Source organism: Artibeus jamaicensis, unplaced genomic scaffold (assembly GCF_021234435.1).
Source record: "Artibeus jamaicensis isolate MK-2021 breed Jamaican fruit bat unplaced genomic scaffold, CSHL_Jam_final contig_3173, whole genome shotgun sequence".
Classification (NCBI taxonomy): domain Eukaryota; kingdom Metazoa; phylum Chordata; class Mammalia; order Chiroptera; family Phyllostomidae; genus Artibeus; species Artibeus jamaicensis.
In genome coordinates, this window is record NW_026521737.1 from 708,402 (window position 1) to 720,661 (window position 12,260).

Here is a 12,260-nt window from a genome sequence, read left to right on the forward strand (position 1 = left end):
AAGCATGCTGGCACAGTCTCACAGAATGTGGCACATCAGCAAAGTGATGATTGTTATAAATAAATGCATTGCACCTCTCTTACATTTTCAGAAATAAAATCGTATGGAAAAAAATGATGCTATACAACTCTGTTACAGTAAATGGGATGTAGCAGTTTGTTGTAATGCTAAAATATTTAAAAGAGTTCATAGAAATAGCTTAAAATATGATGGATAAAAATCAGCAAAGGAAATAAGTTGCAAAATGTAGTACTCCATAAAAATGTCAGGAAACCAGGGAGAAGGTGGAGTAGGAAGCAGTAAAAGGATCAAATCATATGAAAACATGGAATAGACGAAAATTATATAATATGAGAGTAGAGAAGAAGAAAAGGTAAATGTCCTAGGAAGCTTTCATGACAAAAACACAGTGACAGGTGAATGGTGGGGTGGCAGACAAATTATATGGGGAAGTGGAAGGCAAATATCACAACCTAGAAGACACTAATCTAGAGGAAAGTGGGATTTGCAGGATAAAGAATGCTGAGTGGTGCCAGTTTTCTGTGTGTTTGCTGTGTATTGTGATTAGATAAATATTGATAAGCAGGACTACTGAGTTGGAACAAGAGCGAGTTGCTTGGTATTGTTCTTTCTGGTGAAATCTAAATAATTAAAAGAGACTTTTCTGTACTGAATTCATAGAAATTCTAGTTTACTATATTCCATTTATTGTTATTTTTTATATGTGGGATCTAAAAAAAAACAAAATAAATGAACAAAAAATCAGAAAAGAAGTAAAAAATGCTGGGAATAAACTGGTGGCTATTACATCTCTTTTAACTCTTTAGACCTTACATAGCAAAAAACTAGGGGCCCACTGCTTTCAGTTAATTGCCATCATGAAACAAATCAACCAGATTTAATAAATATTTCAGTTAATCCTTGCTTTAGTTTATTGTGGCCATTGTAAGAAATTGCAATAGAACTACCAGAGGCTAAGAAATTGCTGAGAGAGCTAATCTCCAATTTTAAATGAGTTTAAATCCAACTGAAGTTCAACAGTGTGGACATCTGAGCACTCAAATAACTTTAAATAAGAAGTTTTAAAATATTCTATTAAACTTCTTATTTAAAGTTATTTGCTCAGATGTCCACACTGTTGACACCAAAATAGAGAACAGGGGGACAGGGACCAGAGGAGAGAGGGGAGGGAATTTCAGGGGAAAAAGGGGAAGGATTTACAGGAACTAGTATAAAGGACACATGGACAACAACTAAGGGGGGTGGAAATGGGAGGGAGGTGGGGGTCATGGGGAGGGTAGGCTGGGATGGGAGTAAAAGACAGAATACTGTAGTTGAAAAATAATTAAATAAAAACATATATATATATATATATATATATTAAATATTCTATTAGATAATGAAAGTAACATTTAGGGATTATAAACAACACTAGAATATTCCAAATAAAAAGTGAGCCAAAGTATTTTGGAAATTAATAATTATTAAAATTAAAAATATTCATTTCATGTAAATTCAGTCTATAGTGAAAGTATGTCCCCTATCATATTGATTTCATGATTGGGAAGTGAGCTTTAGATATGCTCACAGAATTTAGAATAAAAAGCTTTGAAATTATAAGAAAGGACAATGACAGTAAATTTTTTAAAACCCTAGGATTTTACTTATTGATTTTCAGGAGCAAATTTTTTTTTACATATTAAATTAAAAGGTCTAGCCCTGGCTGGTGTAGCTCAGTGGATTGAGCACGGGCCTGCAAACCAGATAATTGCAGTTCAATTCCCAGTCAGGGCACATGCCTGGGTTCCAGGCCAGTTCCCTGCAGGCCAGTTCCCATCAGGGGATGCGCAAAGGGCAACCATACATTGATGTTTCTCTCCCTCTCTCCCTCCCCTCCAAATAAAAAGAAAATAGTAAAATATTAAAAGAAAAGAGCAAGCCTCTGGTGTATAAATATTAAAAAAAAAAAGGTCTGGAAGTAGGTTGTGTCTAACAATTTAATATTATATAACATTACCCATTGTCTGGTTTGTTTTACACTATAATATCTTTAAAATTGAGTTAATCTTATTGCTGATAGTATTGTAGGTGTGCTGAAAGTGAGAGAGAGTTCCAGAAGTGTTAAACAACAGTAATATTCAAAGAGGGGCAGTGGGGATGAGTAACAATGAAAAGAAACCGATAGACCAAAACACTAATTTGAAGGAATATATCCCTATGTTCATTGCAGTCCTATTTACAATACCTAAGATACGGAAGGAACCCAAGTGTCCATCAATAGACAAGTAGATGAAAAAGCTGTGGTACATACATATACAATGGAATATTAACTGGCCATCAAAAGAATGAAATCTTACCTTTTGGGACAACATGGATGAACCTAGAGGGTATTATGCCAAGTGAAATAAATCAGACTGAGAAATGCAAATCATAGGTTTTACTTATATGTGAAATCTAAAGAATAAAATTAAAAAATCTAATCAGAAACAAACTTGTAGATTCAGAGAACAAACTGATGGTTGAGAGGAAGACTGGTCCAAAGAGGAAGGTGGTTGGTGGGCTGAGTGAAAAAGATGAAGGGATTAAGAAGTACAAATTGGTAGTTGCAAAACAGTTACAGGGATATAAAGTACAGCACAGGAAACATAATCAATATTATAGTAACTATGGGACTTCCCCCAAGATAAAGGCGTAGGTGGAAACACTTTGCGTCCTTGCACAACCAAATCTAAAAACAACAAAGTTTTAACAACAATAAAAGCAACCAAACCACACAGAAAATCGACAATACGGAGTCCCAAAACAACAAACTGCTCAGCTAAACCAGTGAGAGGGGCGAAGCCAGCAGCGGAGTGGGTTGGGCAAAAAAGATCCCCCGACCCAGGTGGTGCACAGGCAGCTGAGGGCGCGGATACCAGGTGTGAGCTAGCTACAGGAGGACACAGGGAAGAGGGTGGCTGGCTGTCTGTGGTCGGTCATGCATTTGCGCTCAGATAATCCAGTGAAGAGGCGAGCACTGAGACTGTGCAGCGCAGGGCGGCGGGCTCCCACATTTGCGCTCAGATAAACAGGCAGGGGGCGAGTGGAGAGGACCATGATTGCTCCCTCTCTGATCCCGCCCCCACATACAGCATCACAAACCAGCAACCTGGGTGGCCCTGCCCTGGTAAACAACTAAGGCTCCGCTCCTCATATGTAACAGGTGCGAACAGATCGAAACGTGGCTCAAGAACAATTCAGAGCCCCAGAGCCAATAAATCTAAGGGATGAAGAAATAGCCAAACTTTCAGATGCACAGTTCAAAATACTGGTGATCAGGATGCTCACAGAACTGGTTTGATTTTAGTCACAAATTAGAGGAACATATGAAGGCTAAATTAATTGAAATGAATGGTAATGCATAGAAAACCAATAGCAATGGAAAGGAAACTGGGACTCAAATCAAGGGAGTAGACAAGAAAGAAAGAAAAAAAATGACCAAACAGAAAAATATGAAGAATCAAGAATTCAAAAAAAATAAGGAGAGGCTTAGGAACCTCCAGGACATCTTTAAACGCTCCAACATCAGAATTATAGGGGTACCAGAAGGGGAAGAGGAACAGCCATGAGTGGAAAACTTATTTGAACAAATAATAAAAGAGAACTTCCCCATTCTGGCAAAGGCAATAGACTTCCAGGAAATCCAGGAAGCTCAGAGAGTCCCAAAGAAGTTGGACCCAAGAAGGAACACACCGAGGCACATCATCATTACATTACCCAAGATTAAAATGAAGGAGAGAATCCTAGAAGCAGCAAGAGACAAGGGGACAGTCACCTACAAAGGAGTTCCCATCAGACTGTCAGCTAATTTCTCAAAAGAGACTTTAAAGGCAAGAAGAGGCTGGAAAGAAGTATTCCAAGTCATGAAGACCAAAGACCTACAACCAAGATTGCTCTATCCCGCAAAGCTTTCATTTAGAGTGTAAAGGCAGACAAAGTGCTTCTCAGATAAGACCAAATTCAAGGAGTTCATCATCACCAAGCCCTTATTATATGAAATGTTAAAGGGACTTACCTAAGAAAAAGAAGATAAAAAAGATGAACAGTGAAAGGATAGCAAACTCACAGTTATCAACAACCACACCTAAAATAAAAGCAAATTAAGAGGACAGCTAGATCAGGAGTGAACCATAGAAATGAAGATCAAGTGGAGGGTTAGCAACAGGGGAGTGGGAGGAGGAGAAGGGGGGAGAAGTTACAGAAAATAAGTAGCATAGACAGTAGATAGAAAAGAGATGGGGGGAGGGTAAGAGTAGTAGGGGAAATATAGAATCTAAAGAACTTGAGGCACATGTTCATGAACTAAAGGGGGGGAATGGTGGGAGAGGGGTGCACACGGTGGAGGGGGGAAATAGAACAAATGTAATGGCATAATCAATAAAATAAAATAAAGAATAAAATAATATTATAGTAACTATGGTGCCAGGTGGGTGCTTAAATTATTGAGGGACCACTTTGTAAAATATAAGATTGTCTAACCACTATGCTGTACAGCTGAAACTAATACAGAATAATATAGAATGTAAACTGTAATTGAAAAAAATTTAAATGATGAACAAAAATTAAGTGTTAGCATTTATTTATAAAACAATGAAGGAACAAATACAACCAATCCAGACTAAAAAAAAAACCCATACATACCTATTAAAGGGGAAGAGTTTTTAAATTGAACTAGGGAGCTAGGAAATATTAAAGGAGAAAAGGACCCATATTTGTATATATTTTTGTAGATGTTCTTAATTTTAATGATTAAGAGAGAATCATGCAAATATACAAAGAGAAAACATCACCCCCTCCCAAATGCAAGAGTTAGGTTTTCATTAGATGTTTCATCTCCTTTCCTTTCCATCCTCAGTACTGTGAGACTTATAAAAGCAGGATTCTGGAGCTGTACTTTGCCGAAATCTCCCCATAGGTTCTTTCATATTGATGCTAAACTGTATCCTCTCCCTTTCCTCACGTGGTATCTCACTGATTAGAAAAAAACACAAGACTGAGAATTAGAAAGTTTAGATTCTGTTTCTGTCCTGTCCCAACCTAACTTTCCCATCATCAATATGGGTATTTTGTCATTTGGGACTTCAATGTCCTTGGATGTTAACTAATTTCAATTAATTGGTCCATAATGGCTATTATAGCTCTAACAATCTTTGATAGTGAAGTGGTCTGAATGTGTTTTATAATAACAATAGTGCTTGAAAAGAAACTTCTCAACTTGGAAGCAGGAACCAGAATGCCATGGACATGTGACATTTAAAAAAATATCGGCAGTTTTATTCAAAAGTGTATCCTAGTAACCTAATGTATTCCAGACTGGCCAGAAGATTTGAAAGCAGTTATCATGCTTTCTCAGAGTTTTGGCACTATTGCCATAATTTTAACTTCAATAGAAATTTTTGAAAGTAATTACCACCTGCAATTTTAAAACCTATGACTGCTAGAGCAAATAATTAGCAATTTTCTGATTAGTAGTATTCCAGGTTGACAGAAGAATGTTGAATAATTTAGAAGAAAAGCTGGGAAATCAAAAGTCTTTTAAGCAGCTATTTTCATGGACTACTAGAAAATGTCTATAGACTGCCTAATCACATTTCAGTGTGGTATTCAGGATCCCTTAGCAAAATCAGGAATTTAAGGTCAGTCTTTTAGTAATTTCTCTTTTGAAAGGATGACAGACTTTAAAAGTAGTCATAATCTGTCTTGATATTTTACAGAGCTTTAACATTTCCCTTCAACATGAGCACTGGAACAATGGATCACTGTCAACTCTAGGGACATATGGCAATCAAGTTTGCAATATAAAAATCTTTCTTCAGTGACTAAATGCTAGAACAGAGTCTTTGATCATCAAATTTACAGGCTATTTCAAATGAGTTAGGCTAAATAGTTTGGGAAGTAGGACATAATTACAAAGTAATCTTTGTAAATGGAAGAGATGACCAGGACTAAGCAGTCCTGGTCAACTCTTCTAATGAAGTTTATTAAAGTTGAGTGCATTCTAGACATGTGCCATTGGAGAGCTTGTGGTTAAGATTAATATTTTTGCTAGAGCTGTGTCCTCTCCACTGGGCTTAGGAGACAGTGGTGTAAAGGGAAATTCAGCCATTCCAGCCATGGCTCACTCTAATGCTCTAGGAAGCAGTGAAGGGGGAGGACTCTCTCAGAATCATTGATTTTGAGGTCTTCAAATGTCCTTAAAGTTCATTTTTCCAGTGACATAAATGCTTTTAGCTGTAATTGCAATGGAAAATATGAAGTGAAAGCATGTCATTTATAAAGACCCTAGAATTTTAATTTTCCCCAAATTTTGGTTTCAGAAAGTACAAAGTAAGAATAGATGACAGATAGCCCAATTGTATCAATACCCACAGCTGTTACTCAAATAGTCTTTATTGCCTCAAGTTAGTAGAAACAAAGCCACTATTTTTATTCTGAGTGATATTTATTATTATTTAGCCAGTTTAATTGTAGAAGAAAGTAAGATGTATGAAAATATGTGTTAAATATCACTGAGTTTTATCATATTGTAGAAGAATATTATTCACTTACATCCTTATATCCCCAAAGCAGAGTTTTATTATTAAACATTTGTAGCAATATTTGTGTTTTCGAAATGTAATTTTGATGATAAATTCATAAAGAATTAAAAGGAACTCTTATATGACAAGTTTACAGATTTTCAGAGCTCTTACAATAAAATATTCTCAGTTTGTGGTATAAGGCAGGCACTCGGATGTCACCCAGCAGCACTTACACTTTTTAAGCAGTCATTAAAATTACTTAATATTATGGTGATCTACATTATGAGAACAGCAAAATGCAATTGTTAAAATCAGGCCATCTACCAAACATAATAGTTTCATAGGAGGAGCTTGAACACAGATAAACAAAATATATAGATGCATATTAAAAACAGCAACACTGCAGAGCTCAGGAAAAGACCAGCTAAAGCAATAAAATATAATAAAACTCAGTCATATTTGTAATGATCTTACAAAATGAGAGTTGCTGGTATCTTAATGCAATAGACCACATTGAATCGAGACCAATATAAAACTTATGTGCAATTATATATTATTTCAAATGGTATTAGTATAACAGAGACTATTGGCTTACTTGGGGACAATTCAACTCTCCTAGTTTCTTGAAGCCATTGTTACAGATACAATAATTTTTAAACATCTGGCAGTTGCAAAAAGATTATAACGAACCATCTTTCCTTCTGTGGAGCTTCATACTCAAAGTTTCCATAGTAAATGGTGTCGGTGATTGTCCTGGTACCCCTCTGCTTGATTTCCAGCTCTGGGATTTGTGTGTGTGGCACATAATAAAGCTCTGTTATTATGAAGGAATAAATGATCTGGTTCAACAAGCATAGACCCGTACAATACAACATAACAGAATTTAGTTTTGGGATTTAACTGTGTTCCATTTTTGGATTGCATGGTGTAATGAGATTGACACTCAGTCTTCTGGGATTTCACAGTCTACTGGGAAAGTCAGGCTTGAAAAGAAATCATAACAAATATGGCGTGATGATTCAAGTTTGTAAAAAGGGCTAAACCAGTGTGGGATATCCAACTCTTGCCTTGGATGTTTGATGAAGATTTTTCAGGGAGGCTTTTCTTGAATTTGTGTCAAATGAAAATTAGTTTGATGAGTTTCTCCTGGGTTTTAATTTTATTTCAGGACATAGAATCCCAAATTATTGAAATAAACCAATGTTCAGCCCTTAATTATTTATCCAAATTTTCTTTCATTCGTTTGGGTCTAAAATTTTGTTATATGTGTTTAAAATATAAAGATAAATATAGACAACTCCTTTATAAGCTAGCTATAAAAATATATAATTTCTATATTCTTTGCAAAATATTTAACAGCTAAAGCAGAAGGCAGGGTCATCAGTCGACACTGTAAGATGTTATATATTTATGAACAAGTTCTCAAGAGGGGGTTAGCTCAGCCTAGTTGTGGAGGAGATGTATAAAGTGGTTTTTAAAAGATCACCAGATGAGACAACAGCTGACATGGGCCTGGAAGGATTAGCGAGTCGGCTGAGGATGTGGATTATGGGGAGAAGGCAAGGGACAATGTCACGAGAAGGGGACTGCTTTTTAAAAACACACAAAGACACGAGTGATTTCTGTGTTCACAGATGTGCAGTGTGTTAATATATCTGGATAGCAAGTTGGATTTATATGTTCTTCTCTGTATTTATCCTGAAAGTCGCTAGCCAATGAGCATTTTAAGTAAACCAAATTTTCATGTTAAAAGGGGCACTGAAAGAAGAGTAGAGAGTGTATTGAGAATAAGTAACTCAGAGGAAGTTAGATAGAATGTGATATTCCTGTAAGAAATAATGAGTATCTCAATCAATGTGATAGCAGCAACGAATCAACAAGGTTTTTTTTTCTATCCTGCCTTGTTTTATGAAAAATTTAAGGTGCTTATAGTGATACAAAATGCAACGAAAACATATTAGCTCATAGAATTATATTATTATCAATGGTATTAGTAATTAGTCAATTAGCAATTGGATCCCCCAAAAAGAGAAGAAAAGAACATAATGCTTTTCTTTTTGGCCTGGAGAATGGACAAATGTAACTCTCCTTTACAGAAATATAAAATAACATGGGAAAATTAGCTTATGTGGAGAGAAGGCAAGTTCATTTTTGTGTATATTGAATTAGAGGTACTAATGAATCCTCAAGGTGGGGACATTAAAATGAGAGTTTTAAACATTTTTGTTTAAAATTCAGAATTGTTTGAGAGACATTAAAAAAATTATGGTAGACTATCAAATGTTGGCTTCCAAAACTGCAGAAAAGCTCAGTAGTTTATAACAAGTATGTGTTTTTCAATCCTGAATTTGTGGGTTAGACATGGCTTGGCTGGACTAGGTTGCCCTTGTCCTTGGGCTGCAGGTCATCACAGTACTGCTTCATGTGTCTCCTCCTTGGGAATGAAGGTTTCCCAAGGGATATTCTCGTGGTGGATGACAAAGATGCAAGATGTGCTAGCAAAAGCTCATGGTGCCTCGAGGCCTCAGTGTGCACCTAGCAAACTGCCCTACGCTCATACCCCATTGACCCAAATAAGTCAGATGGCCAAGCCCGCCATTAAAGGGACCAGGATGTATACTCTGCCAAGAGAGGATTGTGGAAAAGTTAGAGAGCATTTGGAATAAAAAATAAAATCTCCTATATATAGTGTTTAGGTTAATAGGGTTGGATGGCATTATTCAGTGAGAGTGGGTAAAATAAAAGGAGACAATGAGAGTAGTCTGAAAAACACTAATGATTAAGAAATGACCCTGCCCTGGCTGGTGTAGCTCAGTGGATAGAGCGCGGGCCAGCGAACAAAACAACGGCGGTTTGATTCCCAGTCAGGGCACATGCCTGGGTTGCAGGCCAGTTCCCAGTGGGGCACACACGAGAGGCAACCACACATTGATATTTCTCTCCCTCTCTACTTCCCTTCGCCTCTAAAGGTAAATAAAAAAATCTTTAAAAAAAGAAAAAATATCTTAAAAAAAGAAAAAGAAAAAAGAAATAACCCTAGGAATGAAAATAAAGGATGGAATAAAATCAGGGGAAGAGAGGGTTCCTGATGTCAAAAAAGAAAACTTCAATGAGTTGAATGAGGAAAACATGATCTAATGCTACACAAAGTTCAAATCAGGATTGGAAGTGTCTTTGGCATTCCAGTTTGGAGGTTATTGATGAGACCGGTTTCTGTAATAGAGGCAGAGACAAAATTTAATAAATTGAGAAGTGGATGTGAAATGAGGAGGTGAGGATCGCAATAAGCTACCCCTTCAAAAACTTGTCAGTAAAGGAAAAGCGGCATGGGAGTTGGAAGTTGGTAGACCACCTATGTCTGAGAAAATAATATTCCTCTAAAACCTCTTATAAAGGTAGAAAAGGTGAAAAATAATTTCTTATTTGACAATGATAACAAATCAGAAAGACCCTGAACTTTGATGACTGTCCCTTGAAATTTACTTATAGTAGTTAGCTATATACAATCAAACTGATTTATTGGTTATTATAAAGTTTAGTCAACAAAATTTTATTCCTGTATGCTGGGTATTATTAAGATTTAGATGTACAAAATATGAATAAATCTAATTCAGAAATTCTCAGCTGAAAAACCTATGTGTCTGGAGTTATGGCTGTAAAACCTACGTGTATGCCCATGAATTCCCCTGAGAAATGCTTGAGCTATGTTTATATGTGGCTTAAAAATCATGTGATTTACTCCAAATACTCATTTTCCAGATTTATTCCAAGGAATGAGAATTTTGATTGAATGGGTCGATTTTGAGGGTTTCCATTGCTATAAATTTATTTTATATGGATGTTTGGGGCTTTAAAATGTAGATATGTCTACAAAGACTATGCTCTCTGTGGTGGAAAATCATCAAGATAAACTGTGAAATGTGTGGGAAAGAGGAAGGGGAAGGAAATTTTGTATTTTAAGTAAGGTCTGAAAGAATGAGTTAAACATAACTATGCACACACATAATTGGCATTTGGAACCATTACTTAACTAGAAAGACTAATTGGTGATATTTATAGAAATAACTCAAGTTTAAATCATTTACTCTCCCTTTAAACTCTTCCTCACTAGCATCTAAGTAGGATTTTTTCCCCCCTCTAAATCTGATACTCTAATTTATCCAGTTACCTATGTTCACTCATTCATCAGATTCTTTAGAGTGATAGGTATATAGTTTTAACTTAAATATCCTTAGGGCAGCTTCAGCTCAGTTTCTAACCTTTTCTCTTTACCAATAAGCTTCAGACCATCAGAAAACAGTTTTTAATATTTAAATAGTGGACACATTATCTTGATTTTAATGCTACATTTTTATAATTTGTCTATAAATTGATACAGCTCTGATTTAGGTCTTCCCTTATTTGTAGTCCCATTGCATCTTTATATACGTATCTATTTTAACATTTATAGAATTGTCTTTATTTTTGTGCCATTGTTTACTCTGAGAAGTAATTGGGTTATATTCATCCATAAACCTGATCTAGTTACATGACTTAGTGGTATTTTGGTAATTTTAAATAAATACGCAAATAACCACCTGATAGATCCAAGCATACTAATGGGGAAACGACAGTAGAACTGACATCATTTTCTTTTCTTGGCCTTTCGGTTTTCATAGAACTACATGGTAATAGATAAATTAGATTAAGAATATGTGATTATTTTTCTTTTGGATTAAGTGGCAAAATATATGCATAACATTGTTATAACTGACAGTGTGCACAAATATATGAAAGTTTTGTAAGCTATGTACAATTGTATTTTATTATCAATTATTATATTGTTCCTGTTTTAGGATGCCAGAGTAAAATTGATGTTTTCCTTTCATAATTCATTGTAAGTAACAGAGAAAGACCCCAAAAGGTAGTGGAGATCTAAAAAAAAAGGGGGGGTGGGAAGATATCTATAGAGGATCTCATGACTATAAATCTTAGGGGGAAAAGGGGCAGTAAAAAAGTTGATGGATTGAGTCAAAACCCCAAATTACATTTTTTATAAAACAGAAATGAGTGTTTAGGCTTTTCACTAGAACTCTGTTCAACCCCGTCAAAAAATCAAAGAGGTGAGACTAAGGAGGAAACATACAGGAGTTCCATCTGTACGAGGTGGAGAAGATTCTGAGGGAGGAGAGCCGGAAGGCATCTGCTGAATTTTGCCACTGAAATAATAAAAATGGAAAAATACAAAAATCCCCAAGCAAACAAAAAAACCCCACCTGCCTAAGTCTTCAACTATAAATGCAAGAAAATAGTGTTCTTCAGTTTTCTGTCTGATTGTGGCAATATATCAGGTAATATTACTCAGAAATAAAAAAGAATACACTACAGATAGAATGTAGACAAACTCTAGAACATCATGCTATGCATACTGTGCATTTATAGAGAGAGTTTTGGAACAAGACAACTAATTTATAGCTATAGAAATCAGATCAATGTTTGCTTATGAAGACAATTAGGAGACAAATGATGGAAAAGGGAATGAGATCATTATCTGCATGACAGAAACATTCTTTTTTTAAAAAAATACATTAGTTATAACTATATTTCTACCCAATTTATTTCTGTGACTACAAAAGTATATAAAATTTCATAAATAAATTGTATAGCAAGGTATTTCAAACTGACAAAGTTCTCAGGTTCACACTCTTGCTGTAATATTTA